Source organism: Aegilops tauschii, chromosome 7, assembly GCF_002575655.3.
Source record: "Aegilops tauschii subsp. strangulata cultivar AL8/78 chromosome 7, Aet v6.0, whole genome shotgun sequence".
NCBI lineage: Eukaryota > Viridiplantae > Streptophyta > Magnoliopsida > Poales > Poaceae > Aegilops > Aegilops tauschii.
The window spans coordinates 484,555,987-484,576,192 of record NC_053041.3 but is presented as its reverse complement, the minus strand read 5'-3'; the positions used below and the strand labels follow the sequence as shown (position 1 = coordinate 484,576,192).

The 20,206-nt window shown below is 39.2% G+C and overlaps 1 pseudogene; it reads right to left on the bottom strand.

Moving 5' to 3' along the window:
• Positions 1-20,206, bottom strand: part of LOC109732181 (uncharacterized) — a 151,283-nt pseudogene that overhangs the window by 86,465 nt on the left and 44,612 nt on the right.

Genomic DNA, 20,206 nt, shown 5'->3' with positions numbered 1-20,206 from the left:
AACTTCTTGACATCAGCAGGGGTGACACCTTCACTAGTCTTGGGAACGCCATTCTTGACGACATACCAGAGGTCGACATCAATGGCTTCAAGATGCATCCGCATCTTATTCTTCCAGTAGGGATATTCAGCTCCATCGAAGACGGGACAAGCAGCGGAGACTTTGATTATCCCTGCAGTCGACATAGCTAAAACTCCAGGTGGTTAAACCGAATCACACAGAACAAAGGGAGTACCTTGCTCTGATACCAATTGAAAGTGCTAGTTATCGACTAGATGGGGGTTAATAGGCGATTTTTATGAAAGTCTTCAAAACATGAGAGTTTCGAAGACAAACAATAGAAATGAACCTATTGATATGCAGCGGAAGGTAGACTACACTAGGCAAGCCATAGTCAAGTATTCAATGAAATGAAAGTGCGAAGACTAATAGCAGCTAGGTAGTACGGATCAGGATGGAAGATGGTATGAAGCCAAACAATGATAGAAGTCACACAGTGAAGACAAATAGGTAAAGCAAACAAGCAATGACTTCACGAAGACAAACTGTAAGTAAAGAGAGGGAGAGGATAGAACCAGTCACTTGTTGAGGACATAGGATTTGTTGGACCAGTTCCAGTTGCTGTGACAACTGTACGTCTGGTTAGGGAGGCTGAGATTTAACTTAGAAGACCGCGTCTTCACCTTATTCCCCTTGAGCTAAGGATACCCAGTCCTCGCCCAATTACTCTGGTAAGTCTTCAAGGTAGACTTCCAAACCTTCACAGACTTCGTTCACCGGCGATCCACAATGACTCTTGGATGCTCAGAACGCGACGCCTAACCGGCTGGAGGATTCACAGTCCTCAAGTGTAACAAGTCTTCAGGCCACGCAGACAGAAAGACTTCAGTGATGCCTAACACTCTTTGGCTCTGGGTGTTTGGGCTTTGTCCCCGCAAGGATTTCTCTCTCTCAAAAGCTTCGGAGGTGGGTTGCTCTCAAACGACAAAGGCCATGCACTAACTCTGAGCAGCCACCAATTTATGGTGTAGGGGGTGGGCTATTTATAGCCACTTGGCAACCCGACCTGATTTGTCCGAAATGACCCTGGGTCACTAAGGAACTGACACGTGTTCCAACGGTCAGATTTCAAACACACGCGGCAACTTTACTTGGGCTACAAGTAAATCTGACTCATCCAGCTCTGGATAAGATTTTCTCTCATTGCCTTCACTCGAAGACATATGATTTTGGTTGAGCATCACTTCAGTCATTCTGACTTTGTTCACTGGGACCCCACTTAACAGTACGGTGGTTCCTACGACTCAACAAAGAAGAAAAGGAAACAACGAAACAACTAAGTCTTCGCGCTCCATAGTCTTCACGCAATGCCTTCTCTTGTCATAGTCTTCGATGTGAATATCTTCACATACCACCATCGTCTTCATACATTTTTAGGGGTCATCTCTGGTAGGTAAACCGAATCAATGAGGGACTACTACCTGTGTTATCCTGCAATTCTCACAAACACATTAGTCCCTCAACCAGGTTTGTCGTCAATACTCCAAAACCAACTAGGGGTGGCACTAGATGCACATACAAGTTCCTGGCACCGTTGCTGGGGAGGTGAGTGCTTGATGGTATATCTTTAGATCTTGCAATCGAATCTTTTTGTTTCTTGTTTTATCACTAGTTTAGTCTATAAAAGAAAACTACAAAAAAATGGAATTGAGTTTATCTCATATGCTTCATCTTTTTAATATCTTTCGTGAGAATGATGGGAAGGAAAAATGTGCTCAAGTGCTAGAAGAAGAAGTCTATAAAATGTTTGGCACTAAGTCTTTGAATGATGAGCATGATTGCAATGTTGTCAGTATGAACTCCTTGAATATCCATAGTACTAATAATGATTGCACTAGTCATGATGAAAATATCTCTTATAAGCATGTCAATTTTTGTGGAGTGCAAAGAGTTTGCAAGTACATACCAAATAGAGAAGATAGATTTTGCAAGAGGCATAAGTATTTAGAAACTAAATGGTTGCAAGAAAGGCTAAATGTGAGTGCTGAAAATTTAAAATATCTTTACCGTACTTGTGTACTTTGCAATGAACATGGTCATTTAAATCTCCGATGCAAATTGCTTCATGATCGAATCATGTCCAAAAATTGTGATGATTTGATTTCCCTTGCACATCATAATGAACTTAGTTTGCTTTTGGGTTATGAAGAAATGAAACGTGCAACTAAGGGTATTCCAAAATTTAACCTTGAGAAATTCCTCGATATTGATCTACAAGAAATTTATATGTATTGTGCGGTGAATTGCATTGAAAATCCTTATATTGCCAATTACATAAATAAAACAAATAGAAGATGAAGAGAATACTAATGAAAGGGAAGAGACTTCCCAATATCCTCCTATTATTTCTTGTGATGAATCAGGTAACGAGGAGGAGCCTTCTATTCAACCAATCTCATTAATAAGGAGCTCCAAAAGGAGGATTCAACCCACACATGATGTGAAGAAGAAAAAGAAAAGACGGAGAAGCAAAGGTGAAAAGGTATCCCTCCCAAATGTTGTTGCTCCTACTACTCATTGTGATGATGATAATTGCTATACTATTGGTGCTATCCATACTATTAATGATGAGAATGATTATGCTTATGATATGAAAAGGCCCAAGCTTGGGGAAGCTATGTTTGATGAGGATGATGTATTTGAGAATATATTTGCTGAAATTAATGTTTGTCCCAAGCTTGGGGATGCTATCTTTAATGAAGATGATATTTTTAGCCTCCCAAGTTTTGATATGCAAATTTGTTATGATGATAGCATGCCTCCTACTTATGATGATTATATTGATGAAAGTGGGTTTGGAAGAGTGTCAACTTTAGGAAGTAATGATCCCCCTATTTTGGAGGATGTTGAATCTTATTGTGATAATTATGAAAGTGGATTTGAAGAGGTCATGACTTTATTTAGTGATGAATCCACTATTTTGGAAGAGGTTTCAATTGATTATGAGAACAAAGTTGCTATTATGATGATTATTGTGATGATACTTATGCTATAAAAAGTAGTGATGATTATATTTATAAAACTTGTCATGCTTATGATTACTCTTTTCTGAACATTAATCTTTTAATATGGAAACAATCTATAGTATTCGAGTCTCTTATGATACTCCCACTATTCCGAAAGAGAAGAATTTTGCTTATGTCGAGAGTAGTAAAATTTCTATGCAAGTAGATCATGAAAAGAATGCTTTAGGTTATGGTTATATTGTTGAATTCATTCATGATGCTACTGAAAATTATTATGAGGGGGGAATGTATGCTTGTAGGAATTGCAATAATATGAAGTTTCCTCTCTATGTGCTTAAAGTTTTGAAGTTATGCTTGTTTTGCCTTTCTATGCTAGTTGATTGTTGTTCCCATAAGTTGTTTGCTCACAAAATCCCTATGCATAGGACGTGGATTAGACTTAAATGTGCTAGTCATATTGTTCATGATGCTCTCTTTGTGTTTCAATTCTTATCTTTTATGCGAGCATCATTGAAATCATCATGCCTAGCTAGGGGCGTTAAACGTTAGCGCTTGTTGGGAGGCAACCCAAATTTTATTTTTGTTTATTGCTTTTTGGTTCTGCTTAGTGATAAATATTTGATCTAGCCTCTGGTTAGATGTGGTTTTATGTTTTAATTAGTGTTTGTGCCAAGTAAGACCTATAGGATCTTCTTGGATGATAGTTATTTGATCTTGCTGAAAATTCCAGAAACTTTCTGTTCACGAAAAAAATTGTTTAAAATCACCAGAAAGTGATAAAATACTGATTCCAATTGAAGCAGATCAATAATCAAATTATATAGGCGTTCCTATTTTTGTAGAATTTTTTGAGTTCCATAAGTTTGCGTTAGTTACAGATTACTACAGACTGTTCTGTTTTTGACAGATTCTGTTTTTCGTGTGTTGTTTGCTTATTTTGATGAATCTATGGCTAGTAAAATAGTTTATAAACCACAGAGAAGTTGGAATACAGTAGATTTAACACCAATACAAATAAAGAATGAGTTCATTACAGTACCTTGAAGTGGTGTTTTGTTTTCTTTCGCTAACGGAGCTTACGAGTTTTCTGTTAAGTTCTGTGTTGTGAAGTTTTCAAGTTTTGGGTAAAGATTCGATGGACTATGGAATAAGGAGTGGCAAGAGACTAAGCTTGGGGATGCCCAAGGCACCCCAAGGTAATATTCAAGGACAACCAAGAGCCTAAGCTTGGGGATGCCCCGGATGGTATCCCCTCTTTCGTCTTCGTTCATCGGTAACTTTACTTGGAGCTATATTTTTATTCACCACATGATATGTGTTTTGCTTGGAGCGTCATTTTTTTTCTTGCTGTTTGAATAAAGTATCAAGATCTGAAATTCTTAAATGAGAGAGAGTCTTCACATAGCTACATAATTATTTAACTACTCATTAATCTTCACTTATATCTTTTTAGAGTAGTTTGTCATTTACTCGTGTGCTTCACTTATATCCTATGGGTAAATGGTTGAATGAATTGAATATCATAAATCTGAAATTATATATGTTTCATATGCTTATCCCATGGGGAGTAATGACTTTACATATAAGAAGTAGAGGTGGTAAATTTATTGAAGGTTAGCAAACATTGTATTGGTCACTTGAACAATTCATGAAAGAATATTGAAGGAAGAGAGATTTCACATATAAATATACTATCTTGGACATCTTTTGTAATTGTGAGCACTCATTAAAATATTACATGCTAAAAAGGTTGATGTTGGACAAGGAAGACAACGAAATGGGTTATGTTTTCTTATATCCGAAATAAACTATATTGTCATGGATCGCCCAACACGTTGAGCTTGCCTTTCCCCCTCATGCTAGCCAAATTCTTTGCACCAAGTAGAGATACTACTTGTGCTTCCAAACAGCCCTTAAACCAGTATTGCCATGAGAGTCCACCATACCTACCTATGGATTGAGTAAGATCCTTCAAGTAAGTTGTCATCGGTGCATGTAATAAAAATTGCTCTCTAAATATGTATGATATTTTAGTGTGGAGAAAATAAGCTTTATACGATCTTGTGATATGGAAGCAATAAAAGCAACAGATTGCATAATAAAGGTCCCTATCACAAGTGGCAATATAAAGTGACATTCCCTCGCATTAAGATTTTGTGCATCCAACTATAAAAGCGCATGGCAACCTCTGCTTCCCTCTGCGAAGGGCCTATCTTTTATTCTTGTCTTTTACCTTATGCAAGAGTCATGGTGATCTTCACCTTTCCTTTTTACATTTTATCCTTTGGCAAGCACATTGTGTTGGAAAGATTCTGATATATATATCCAATTGGATGTAAGGCATCATGAGCTATTATTGTTGACATTACCCTTGAGGTAAAAGGTTGGGAGGCGAATCTATAAGCCCCTATCTTTCTCTATGTCTGATTAAAACTTTGAACCCATAAATATCGCGTGAGTGTTAGCAATTGTGAAAGACTAAATGATAGTTGAGCATGTGGAGTTTGCTAAATCGAAGCTCTGACATAGACTCTTCCTGAAAATAAGATGAATTGTAATTGTTTGATGACTAATAACACGGTTTGTTAGTTTTCAAGAAAGTTTATGATCTATACTTTAACATGTGAATAGCTTGTTACTTGATCATGAGAAGCTTTATGAGTTGAGCTACTATTATGACATATAATGATGCTAGAAAAGGTGATTGAAATTATCATTGATCAAACTTGTGCACCTGCTAGCATTCACACTTCATAAATTATTTCTTTTATCATTTACCTACTCGAGGACGAGCAGGAATTAAGCTTGGGGATGATGAACGTCTCCAACGTATCTATAATTTATGAAGTATTCATGCTATTATATTATCTGTTTTGGATGTTTATGGGCTTTACTAAACACTTTTATATTATTTTTGGGACTAACCTATTAACCCAGAGCCCAGTGCCAGTTTCTGTTTTTCCCCTTGTTTCAGTGTTTCGCAGAAAAGGAATATCAAACGGAGTCCAAACGGAATGAAACCTTCGGGAGCGTGATTTTTGGAACAAACGTGATCCAGGAGACTTGGAGTTGAAGTCAGGGAATCTTCGAGGTGGCCACGAGGCAGGGAGGCACGCCTGCCCCCCCCCCCCCCCGGGCACGCCCCCACCCTCGTGGGCCCCGCATGGCTCCCCTGACCGACTTCTTTCGCCTATATATGTATCCATATACCCTAAAATCATCTGGGAGCAGAATAGATCAGGAGTTTTGCCGCGTCAAGCCTCTGTAGCCACCAAAAACCAATCGGGACCCTGTTCCGGCACCCTGCCAGAGGGGGGATCCCTCACCGGTGGCCATCCTCATCATCCCGACGCTCTCCATGACGAGGAGGGAGTAGTTCACCCTCGGGGCTGAGGGTATGTACCAGTAGCTATGTGTTTGATCTCTCTCTCGTGTTCTTGATTTGGCACGATCTTGATGTATCGCGAGCTTTGCTATTATAGTTGGATCTTATGATGTTTCTCCCCCTCTACTCTCTTGTAATGGATTGAGTTTTCCCTTTGAAGTTATCTTATCAGATTGAGTCTTTAAGGATTTGAGAACACTTGATGTATGTCTTGCATGTGCGTATCTGTGGTGACAATGGGATATCACGTGATTCACTTGATGTATGTTTTGGTGGTCAACTTGTGGGTTCCGTGACCTCATGAACTTATGCATAGGGGTTGGCACACGTTTTCGTCTTGACTCTCCGGTAGAAACTTTGGGGCACTCTTTGAAGTACTTTGTGTTGGTTGAATAGATGAATCTGAGATTGTGTGATGCATATCGTATAATCATACCCATGGATACTTGAGGTGACATTGGAGTATCTAGGTGACATTAGGGTTTTGGTTGATTTGTGTCTTAAGGTGTTATTCTAGTACGAACTCTATGATAGATCGAATGGAAAGAATAGCTTCATGTTATTTTACTACGGACTCTTGAATAGATCGACCAGAAAGAATAACTTTGAGGTGGTTTCGTACCCTACCATAATCTCTTCGTTTGTTCTCCGCTGTTAGTGACTTTGGATTGACTCTTTGTTGCATGTTGAGGGATAGTTATATGATCCAATTATGTTATTATTGTTGAGAGAACTTGCACTAGTGAAAGTGTGAACCCTAGGCCTTGTTTCCTAGCATTGCAATACCGTTTACGCTCACTTTTATCACTTGCCACCTTGCTGTTTTTATATTTTCAGATTACAAAAACCTATATCTACCCTCCATATTGCACTTGTATCAGCATCTCTTCGCCGAACTAGTGCGCCTATACAATTTACCATTGTATTGGGCGTGTTGGGGACACAAGAGACTCTTTGTTATTTGGTTGCAGGGTTGCTTGAGGGAGACCATCTTCATCCTACGCCTCCCACGGATTGATAAACCTTAGGTCATCCACTTGAGGGAAATTTGCTACTGTCCTACAAACCTCTGCACTTGGAGGCCCAACAACATCTACAAGAAGAAGGTTGTGTAGTAGACATCAGTGGTGTCATGTGAACGTCGAATACATGACACTTCACCATATTTGGTCCCAAGGGAATGAATTGTGGAGTATCAATTAGATGGTGGGTTGCGAGAGTGACAGAAGCTTAAACCCCAGTTTACGCGCTATTCCGTAAGGGACTGATTGGATCCAAAAGTTTAACGCTATGGTTAGAATTTATTCTTAATACTTTTCTCGTAGTTGCGGATGCTTGTGGGAGGGTTCATCATAAGTAGGAGGTTTGTTCAAGTAAGAACAACACATAAGCACCGGTCCACCCGCATATCAAATTATCAAAGTAGCAAACACAAATCGAACCAACATGATGAAAGTGACTAGATGAAAATCACGTGTACCCTCAAGAACGCTTTGCTTATCATAAGAGACCGTTTTGGCCTGTCCTTTGCCTCAAAAGGATTGGGCTACCTTGCTGCACTGTTGTTACTACTATCGTTACTTGCTCGTTACAAATTATCTTGCTATCAAACTACTCCGTTACTTACAATTTTAGCACTTGCAGACATTACCTTACTGAAAACTACTTGTCATTTCCTTCTGCTCCTCGTTGGGTTCGACACTCTTACTTATCGAAAAGAGCTACAATTGATCCCCTATACTTGTGGGTCATCGAGGCTATTTTCTGGTGCCATTTCCGGGGAGTGAAGCACCTTTGGTAAGTGGAATTTGGCAAGGAAACATTTATATAGTGTGCTGAAATTTATTGTCACTTGTTACTATGGAAAACAATCCTTTGAGGGGTTTGTTCGGGGTATCTTCACCTCGACAAGAACCACAATTAGCTACCCCTCAACCTACTGCACCTACTGAAAATATTGAATATGAAATTCCTTCGGGTATGATAGAACAACTGCTAGCTAATCCTTATGCAGGAGATGAAACCGAACATCCTAATATGCACTTGATATATATAGAACAACTTTGTGGATTGTTCAAGCTTGCAGGTTTACCCGGAGATGAAGTTATGAAAAAGGTTGTCCCTTTATATTTGAAGGGAAAAGCATTGGCATGGTATAGGCTATGCAATGATATTGGATATTGGAATTGGAATCGATTGAAATTGGAGTTCCACCAAAAAAATTATCCTATGCATCTAGTTCATCATGATCGGAATTATATATATAATTTTTGGCCTCGTGAAGGAGAAAGTATCACTCTAGCTTGGGGGAGGCTTAAGTCAATGTTATATTCATGCCCCAATCATGAGCTCTCAAGAGAAATTATCCAGAATTTTTATGCTCGGCTTTCTCGTAATGATCAAACCATGCTTGATACTTCTAGTGCTGGTTCTTTTATAAAGAAGACTATTGAATTCCGGTGGGATCTTTTGGAAAGAATTAAATGCAACTCTGAAGATTCGGAACACGAAGAAGGTAAAGAGTCAGGTATTAAACTTAAATATGGTTGTGTTAAATCTTTTATGGATACCGATGCTTTTCAAAAGTTTAGCACTAAATATGGACTTGACTCTGAGATAGTAGCCTCCTTCTGTGAATCATTTGCTACTCGTGTTGAACTCCCTAAAGAGAAGTGGTTTAAATATCACCCACCTGTTAAAGAAGAAATTAAAGAACCGATACCAGTTAAAGAAGAAACGATACTTTATAATGTTGATCCAGTTGTTCCTTCTGCTTATATTGAGAAACCACCTTTCCCTGTTAGGATAAAGGAACATGCTAAAGTTTCAACTGTGGTTAACAAAAGCTATATTTAAACACCTAAACCTGATGAACAAATTAAAGTAGAACCTAGTATTGCTATGGTTAAAGATATCTTGGAAGAAGATATAGATGGGCATGTTATTTACTTCTGTGAAGAAGCTGCTAGAATTGCCAAACCTGATAAAAAGGATAAACATATACCTATTGTTGGCATGCCCGTTATCTCAGTTAAAATAGGACATCATTGTTATCATGGTTTATGTGACATAGGAGCTAGTGTGGGTGCTATTCCTTACACCTTATATCAAGAAATTATGAAAGATATAGCACCTGCAGAAATACAAGACATAGATGTTACTATTAAACTTGCTAATAGAGACACTATATCACCGATTGGGATTGTTAGAGATGTTGAAGTCTTGTGTGGGAAAATAAAATACCCTACTGATTTTCTTGTTCTTGGTTCCCCACAAGATGACTTTTGTCCCATTATCTTTGGTAGACCTTTCTTGAACACCGTTAATGCTAAGATAGATTGTAAGAAACAAACTATTGGTGTTAGTTTTGGTGATGAGTCTCATGAGTTTAAGTTTTCCAAGTTTAGTAGGAAGCTTCATGAAAAAGAATTGCCTAGTAAGTATGAATTAATTGGTCTTACTTCTATTGTTGTACCACCTACTGATCCTTTAGAACAATATTTTCTAGACCATGAAAATGATTTTCATATGCATGAAAGAAAGGAAATAGATAAGATTTTCTTTGAACAACGTCCTCTACTTAAACACAATTTGCCTATTGAAACTCTAGGAGGTCCTCCTCCACCCAAAGGTGATCCTGTGTTTGAATTGAAACAATTGCCAGACACTTTGTAATATGCTTATCTTGATGAAAAGAAGATATATGATGTTATTATTAGTGCTAACCTTTCAGAACATGAAGAAGAAAGATTATTGAAAGTTGTAAGGAAGCACCGAGCTGCTATTGGATATACTCTTGATGATTTAAAGGGCATTAGTCCCACTCTACGTCAGCACAAAATTAATATGGAATCTGATGCTAAACCCGTTGTTGATCACCAACATTGGTTAAATCCGAAGATGAAAGAAGTGGTAAGGACGGAAATCTTAAAACTTCTGGAGGCAGGTATAATCTATCTTATAGCTGATAGTAGATGGGTAAGTCATGTTCATTGTGTCCCTAAGAAAGGAGGTATTACTGTTGTTCCTAATGATAAGAATGAACTTATTCCACAAAGAATTGTTACAGGCTATAGAATGGTAATTGATTTTAGAAAACTAAATAAAGCAACTAGAAAAGATCATTACCCTCTGCCTTTTATTGATCAAATGCTTGAAAGGTTATCTAAGCACACACACTTTTGCTTCCTTGATGGATATTCTGGCTTTTCACAAATACATGTGTTCTCAACCTGATCAGGAAAAGACCACTTTTACTTGTCCCTTTGGAACCTATGCTTATAGGCGTATGCCTTTTGGTTTATGTAATGCACCTGCTACCTTTCAAAGATGTATGAGTGCTATATTCTCTGACTTTTGTGAAAAGATTGTTGAGGTTTTCATGGATGATTTCTCTGTTTATGGGAAGTCTTTTGATGATTTTTTAAGCAATCTTGATCGAGTTTTGCAGAGATGTGAACAAACAAATCTTGTTTAGAATTGGGAGAAGTGCCACTTTATGGTTAATGAAGGCATTGTCTTGGGTAATAAAATTTCTGAAAGAGGTATTGAAGTGGACCAAGCTAAGGTTGATGCAACTGAGAAAATGCCATATCCTAAATATATAAAAGGTATTCGTAGTTTCTTAGGTCATGCTGGTTTCTATAGGAGATTTATTAAAGGCTTTTCTAAAATTTCTAGGCCTCTTACGAATCTTTTGCAAAATGATATCCCTTTTGTTTTTGATGATGATTGTTCGGAAGCCTTTGAAACACTCAAGAAAGCCTTAATTTTTGCACCTATTGTTCAAACACCTGATTGGAACTTGCCTTTTGAAATTATGTGTGATGCTATTGATTATGTTGTTGGTGCTGTTCTAGGACAAAGAGTTGATAAGAAACTGAATGTTATTCATTATGCTATTAAAACTCTAGACAGTACTCAAAGAAATTATGCTACTACTGAAAAAGAATTCTTAGAAGTGGTGTTTGCTTGTGATAAATTTAGACCTTATATTGTTGATTCAAAAGTAACTGTTCACACAGACCATACTGCTATTACATATCTTATGGAAAAGAAAGATGCTAAACCTAGACTTATTCGATGGGTTCTCTTGTTACAAGAATTTGACTTACATATCATTGATAGAAAAGGAGCTGAGAACCCAGTAGCTGATAATTTGTCTAGGCTTGAAAATTTTCCTGATGACCCACTACCTATTGATGATAGTTTTCCTGATGAGTAGTCAGCTGCAATAAATGTTGCTCATAATACTTCTTGGTATGCTGATTATGCTAATTACATTGTTGCTAAATATTTACCACCTAGCTTTACATACCAACAAAATAAAAAATTCTTCTATGATTTAAGACATTACTTTTGGGATGACCCACATCTTTATAAAGAAGGAGCAGAGATGGTATTATTAGACGTTGTGTACCTGAGCATGAACAGGGATAAATCCTCCGGAATGTCACTCTGAAGCTTACGGAGGACATCATGCTGGAGATAGAACTGCTCACAAGGTATTGCAATCTGGATTTTATTGGCCTACTCTCTTCAAGGATGCCCGTAACTTCGTCTTATCTTGTGATGAATGTCAAAGAATAGGTAATATTGGTAAGTGTCAAGAAATGCCTATGAGTTATTCACTTGCTGTTGAACCATTTGATGTTTGGGGTTTTGATTACATGGGACCTTTTCCTTCCTCTAATGGGTATACACATATTTTGGTTGCTGTTGATTATGTTACTAAATGGGTAGAAGATATTCCAACCAGTAGTGCTGATCACAACACCTCTATTAAAATGCTTAAGGAAGTTATTTTCCGAAGGTTTGGAGTCCCTAGATATTTAATGACTGATGGTGGTTCACACTTTATTCATGGTGCTTTCCGTAAAATGCTTGCCAAGTATGTTGTTAACCACAGAATTGCATCACCTTATCATCCTCAGTCTAGTGGTCAAGTTGAACCTAGCAATGGAGAAATAAAATTAATTTTGCAAAAGATTGTTAATAGGTCTAAGAAATTAGATGATGCACTTTGGGCTTATAGAACAGCATATAAAAATCCTATGGGTATGTCTCCTTATAAAATGGTTTATGGAAAAGCTTGTCATTTGCCTCTTGAGTTAGAACATAAAGCATATTGGGCCGTCAAAGAGCTCAACTATGATTTCAAACTTGCTGGTGAAAAGAGGTTATTTCATATTAGCTCATTATATGAGTGGAGAACCAAAGCTTATGAAATGCAAAATTATTCAAAGAAAAAGTTAAAAGATGGAATGACAAAAGAATCCAAAAGCGTGAGTTCAAAGTCGGAGAATATGTTCTTTTGTACAACTCTCATTTCAGATTCTTTGTAGGAAAACTCCTCTCAAAATGGGAAGGCCCCTATGTTATCAAGGAGGTTTATCGGTCTGGAGCCATCAAAATAAATAATTCTGAAGGTACTAACCCGAAGGTTGTCAATGGGCAACGAATAAAACATTATATCTCACGTACGCCCATTAATGTTGAAAGTAATGCTATCCAAACTTTGACACCGGAAGAACACATAAAAGAGTCCTTCCGGAACACTCCAAAATCGTGAAAATAAGGAGGTACGTGATACAATAAGTAAACGGACTCTGAAAAATCCGCAAAAATATTTTTTATCAGTTTTGGAATATTTAAAAATTTAGGAAATAAAGAAACATCCAGGAAGCGTCCCCTGGTGGGCACAAGACACCAGGGCGTGCCAGGCTTGCATGGCGCGCCCAGGTGGGTTGTGCCCACCTAGGGCACCTTCCGGACTCCATTTTTCTTCCGTATGCTTGTCCTCCAAGATAAAAAAAAATCTATATATACTTCCCAAACCTGTTGATCACCGTATCGCGAAGAAATCCTCTGTTCTCTTTTCTTGTTGTTTCCGGTCAGATTTATCAAGCCAGACATCATCTCTTCCTGCTCCTCCAACAACATGGAAGAAGATGCTTGGTTGATGAAGATCGAGATGAAGCGGGAGGATCCTACAAACGCCACCAAAGGGGACAAGGGCAAGAAAACTACCTTAGATCCATCCCCGATGGCAGCACAAGCACTGCTGGCCGATGAGGAGGAAGAGGATATCCTTAAGCCATACCTTACTCACCTTACTCCTGCTGATATTGAAGCTTTTCGCGTCATTGAAATAGTTTGCATACAGAATAAGTATCTCACTTGTGAAAATATTCTACATCAAGAGCATATCATCCATCTCCAGAGCGTCATCCGTCGATTGGAGAATCTCTTGATCCTTTAGGATAGGATTGCTTTATCACCACCATCATCTTCTTCACCGCCAAAAGAGAACCGAGTATTGGGTCTGGGCACTCCCCTTGGCTTCCGCCAAGCTTGGGGGAGGTGCCCCGATATCGTATCATCCCACTATCTTTTTTCCTTTACTTATTTTAGTTCGATCCATTGCTTTAGATGAATAAAAGTTTAGTTCGATCCTTTATTCTTTGAGAGTTTGCTTAGTGATCTATCCTTGTAATCATGTGCAAGTTATATAATAAAGTTTAGTTTGAGTTTTTGCTTTCTTTACTTTCATGTTACAAATAAAAGAAAAGAAATAATGAAAGAAAAAGAGAAAGGAAATAATGAAAAGAAAGGATAGAAATAATGAAAGGACCATATACTAATCCTATGGTAGGTGGTGACACCACATAAGGAAAAGTATAAGTAGAAATTTTATTAGAGATTGACAAACATAGCATTAGTCAATGATGCAACTCATGAAAGAATTAATAAGGGAAGAGAAGATTCACATATAAATATACTATCCTAGAAATCTTTTGTGATTGTGAGCCCTCATCAAAATATTATATGCCAAAATTGTTGACGTTGGACAAGGAAGACAACTTAATGGTTTATGTTTGTTTATATTCACATAGAAGTCATATTGTCATAGATCCTTCAACATGTGGTGCTTGCCCCCTATCTTTGCTAGCCAAAAATTCCGCACTAAGTAGAGATACTACTTGTGCATCCGAAAACCCTTAAACCCAAATCTTATTTTCAAGTGTCCACCATACCTACCTAGGGATTGAGCAAGGTCCCTCAAGTAAGTTGTCATCGGTGCAAAAAGGCAATAAAAATTGCTTCTAAAAGTGTGAGATCATTTAGTGTAAGAGAAAATTGAGCGTTGCACGAACTTGCGATGGTGAAGAACAAAAGTGACAGACTGCATAATAAAGGTCGCTATCGCATGGGGCAGTATAACATGACGTTATTTTGCATTAAGGGGTTGAGCATACAAATAAATAAGCGCATGGCAACCTCTGCTTCTCTCTGCGAAGGGCCTATCTTTTAGTATTATGTATTTACTTTTATGCAAAGAGTCAAAGTTTTCCTTCTATTCCTTTTGATTTTTCTCCTTCGGCAAGCATCTTGTGGTGAGGAAAGATCTAGGCACATATGTCCAGTCGAATATACACTATTGCATGATACTGCTAACGCGACACTACGACCAGAGACCCTTTGCCGAAACTGTGTGCGATGCAATAATCGCAAACGGTGGTGTAAAAAACCGTCAAAAAAGGTGCAAAACGTTTGCGATGGCGGAGCCATCAAACACGGTTCAGATTTTAGTTGCATGTGTGATGTGGGGCACACGGTTAATCCATTCAAACTGTCTGCGATGAGGCAGAACAACAGAAATGGGCAGCCATAACAATGTGTGTGCGATGCAGGACACACAGTTAATCCATTCGAACTGTTTGCGATGAGGTAGAAAAATAGAAACGGGCAGCCATATCAATGTGTGTGTGATATACGGCATACGGTTCACTCGGACGAACTATTTTCGATTAGGGAACACAACAGAAACGGTTCAACTTAACAAGATGTGTGTGATATGCGGCATATAGTTCACATGGATGAACTGTTTGTGATGAGCCAAAAGAACACAAACGAGTCGTGTAAACAAGATGTGTGTGATACATGGCAAACAACTGACTCGGATGAATTGTTTGCGATGAGAAATTACAGCACAGACGGTCAATACAGTTACTTCATGTGCGATTCTGTATGTACAAAAAACTTTGAAAAATGCAAACTAGTTGCTTGCGGTGGCTAGGAGTATCGCACACGATGCGTCAGCGAGTACTCGTGTGCGGTGATTAGTATGTTACACATACGTTTCCTTATGTTAACATGTGTGTGAATTTGCAATATGGACAGTTAATATGCAAATGCCTTCTGGACATCGGGCACACGCTTAAACTCAATGAACTGTGTACGATACTAATACTTTCCATGAAAATTTATGAACTTGGGTAACAGCATTTGAGTAACATATATAAAGTGGTTACACTATTCGACAAAAGGAGGATCTTCGTAACACGGTTTTGACAACCATATGGTCCATATCTGCATACTTAACATAGTAACAACTATCACATTTTAAGAGGCTAAGGGCCAACAACCATATGGTCCATATCTACATACTTAACATATATAGTAACAGCTAGCACATTTTAAGAGGCTGAGGGCCAACAACCACAAATATCCACTGGAAGCAGCTTGATCACGGCGACTCGGCATCTCGTCAATGAAAAGGAAGAGCCCTCCTGTGCCTTGGTAGAGCATGAGTAGAACAGTGTCTCCAATTTCCAATATGGATGCATTGCCACGAGAAGCGAGAACTTGTTAATTTGAATGGTTCCATTTCTGTGGGAAATTCAGTACCTTCCAACCACTTTGGCTATTAGCAGGCACAAGTGTAATTCGACCACGCCGGGAAATCGATCCAGGAACTGCTACAGGGGGCAATTTCTGTTGACATGTAGAATAAAAAATATATAGTTTATGAGCATCAACATTAAAATAAGACTTTTTACCAGCGTTTTGTGCACACAATTGGTCTTGTCCAGTGTGTGCACCATAGGTCTAATTAATCCCATCCAAAATCTAGTGTTCATACGCTGTGCTATCTCTGTCAGATTATCAACAAAGTTTATGACATGCTTCAAGTCTTTCCAGTGAAATTTGGTACGCTTAGTAACATATAGATCGTTCACTATGCATCCAACATATCCTGCTTAAAAGGTGGAAAGGTATTATTTATTCAGAACATGGCAGAAGAATATATAGTACGCATGAATTGGTAAATAGAATTTGTTACTGCCTAGGAACAGAGTCAGAATATGATATCACAATTGGTTGCTTAAATAGTGATCAATTGGTTGCTTAAATAGTAATATGACAGCATGGAGAAAGGTGAAAGGACACTAACCTCGATCAGACTTTGATCGGCTAATGACGTTGGGGAAGTAAACATCCATGTTAATTAGACCAGGTTGTGGTGCACGCACTAGAATTTTATTGCCAGCTTTCAGTTCATAACACTTAGACATTTTTCTCCAAAGGTCCGCATTAGAATATGAGTGACCATCTTTACCAAGTTTTATGCTAACCGTCATTGTAAATCCATGTTGCGTTGTCAATATGACATCCTGGGAGTCATCAACAAAGTAAAGCCCAAGATTTCCTTCTACTCCTGTTCTTGCAAAGCAAGGGATGTACTGCTTGAAATGAAAATTAAGATCGTAAATTAGATATATTGAAATAATAGAGCAAGATGTAAATATGGGAGTAACTGATATAACAGATCAATATATAGATGAAAGCAAAGTACAAAAATATAGAATTAAAAATAAATAATGTAACAAAGATTTGATGCAAATATATAGATAATGTAGCAACAGACGGTATATGTTCACAAATTTAGGCCATGCCGACCGTGGTAGGTTGAGATTGAACATACCGAGCGCTCCCTGAAGTCATCTGGAATGGTGAGATAGAACTTCATTTCTGACTAGCCACGACCACAGTTGCCCGATTTGTGCTCGCACTGTGGACACATGAATGAACACCCATGAATCAGCTAGAACAAAAATGATTCCACGGCGATTTCCGCCGGTTGATTAATAGTGACGGACGGACTGCGATAAGAGATGAGTGAATATTTCACTAATTAAGTTGATTAATTACCTTCTCCATGAGAAAAATCCCCGGCCCAATCCCGTAGAAAACCCCAGTCGACCAGAGTCTAGAATGTCGGTGCAGATAGGCGGCGGAAAGCGGTAGGGGCGAAATCCCGTGCCGTTTGGAGCGCGACCTACGCCCGCCTCCAACAGCCATCGAGCTTAGGGTGCAGAGTTGCGGAGGAGTCCGCGGCGAGTGAGTGGGGACGAAGTGGGCAAGGGTTTTCTTTTTTCCTTTTGCATGTGTGAGTGAACACACACGGTTCGCAGAGGCGACGGAGATGAATCATGTGCGATAGTAAATCACCGAGATTGAATGGGAATCCAAATTTCCTTTGTCCTTCATCTATGAGTTTTTTCTACGATGAACATAAACCCTGCTAATCACCGTGTTCAAATTTGACACTTTTCCGGGTTCATTTATAATATTTAGGGGATTATGTGCATTTTGTAGGCATTAATGCACATAATTCAAATTCAAACAATTGGTGCTTGAAAAGGTGCACAAGAACGGTCTGGAAAAACCATACTCGTGGTATTTAGTAATTTCTCAAGACTTTTACAATGAATGGGCAGAGATTTCAATGGAATGCGTGGCAATAGTCAACCACAAACGCGTCATTTACTGGGTTATCAACTATAGAACAATGAAATATGTGCTTGAAAAACATGACGCCTGGCATGGTGCCATGGTATGGCCTCACCGTGCCCTAGTTAAAAGCTGAGAAGGTTTGATTTATGTCGTCATGCACGCCCTTCATAAATCGAACCATCACCGAGGAAGTTCAATGCTTTCGAGAGGGAAATCACCAAGATTGAAGGGGAATCCAAATTTCCGTCCTAGTTTGTCATTCAGTTTTTTTTCCAATAATCAACATACCGCCTCAAATGCAACGTGTTCAAATTTGACATTTTTCCGAACTCATTTACCATATTTAGGGGATAATGTGCATTTTCTAGGCATTAATTATGCACATAATTCAAATTTGAACAATCGGTGCATGAAAAGGTGCACAAGAATGGTCTGGAAAACCATGCTCGTGCTATTTAGTACATTCTCATGCCTTTTACAAGGAATGGGCAGATATTTCAAGGAAATGTGTGGCAATAGTCAACCATAAACGCGTCGTTTACTGGGTTAACAACTATACAAAATGAAATACATGCTTGGAAAACATAACACCTAGTGTGGTGCCATGGTATGAGCTCACAGTGCCCTGGTAAAAATGTCGTCATGCACGCCTTTCATAAAACGAACCATCACCAAGGAATTTTCATGGTTTCGAGGGGGGAAATCACCAAGATTGAAGGGGGATCCAAATTTCCTTTGTCCTTTGTCCACAAGTTTTTTTCTACGATGAACATACAACCTGCAAATCACCATGTTCAAATTTGGCACTTTTCCGGGTTCATTTGCCATATTTAGGGGATTATGTGCATTTCCTAGGCATTAATGCACATAATTCAAGTTCAAACAATCGGTGCATGAAAGGGTGCACAAGAACGGCCTGGAAAACCATGATCGTGCCATTTAGTAAATTCTCATGCCTTTTACAAGGAAGGGACAGATATTTCGATGAAATGTGTGGCAATAGTCAACCACAAACGTTTGTTTATTGGGTTTTCAACTATATAAAAATGAAATAAATGCTTGAAAAACATGACGCCTAGCATGGTGTGCCATGGTATGACCTCACCGTTCACTGGTAAAAATTAGAGAAGGTTTGGCTTATGTCGTGATGCATGGCCTTCATAAATCGAACCATCAGCAAAGAAGTTCCACACTTTCGAGAGGGAAATCACCAAGATTGAAGGGGAATCCAAATTTTCTTCGTTCTTTGCCCTGGAGTTTTTTTTTCTATGATGAACATAGACCCTGCAAATCACCGTGTTCAAATTTGGCATTTTTCCGGGCTTATTTACCATATTTAGGGGATTATGTGCATTTTCTAGGCATTTAGCACAAATAAATCCAATCCAGCTACAGGTGCACGGGTGTGATGTGAGGGACATGGATTGCCGTTCGATCGCGGCGCATCCTACGGTGCACACCCGCGATCCACGTGGCTGGGGTTCCGGCCAATCATAACGCAACACACAATAGGCTTAGCGCATACTGTTTCCGGAAGCGACGGAGATGAACCGTGTGCGATAATGAACGAGCAAAATTGTAAGGGAAGCCAAATTTCTGCTGGCGTTTGTCGTTGAGCTCTTGAATACCACCGCACTGTACGGCTGCCCGGCCCCTCCATCCCAGAGCTCTCTCGAGGCATCGTCCATGGCACCGTGGTGCACAGTAACTGGTAAGGAAGCGATGGCATCCTGCTGCGCCGCGTTCATCGCCGCCCGCGACCGCACACATGGTAAGGAAGCGATGGCATCTCGCCGCATCGAGTTCATCATCGCCGGAGGCCAGACAGTTACATGGGCGGACTTTGAGGCTGCCATGGCCGAATGGGTGGTGGATCTAGAGGCAGCCAAAGCCGCACAGAAGGATAAAAAAGGCAGAAAGCAGTCAAGAAAAGAGAGTCCCGCCGCCGCAAGAAAAAAGAGGCCGCACGCCATGGTGAGGAGAGCTAGGCGGAGATCGAAGCATGGTGGGATGCCGCCTACAAGGCCGGGAAGGAGAACGCCGGCGTCTGGCTAGCATGCCCCGATGGCAGCATGTGAGAAGTAGTTTAAGTTTGTAGTATTAGAGAAAATTACCAATAGTACTTTAAGTTTGTAGTATTAACATACAATGTTGGTAAGAGCATCATTTGAGGGCTTTGAGCGTTGATTAGCATGTGTGCCCATGTGCGTTTTTT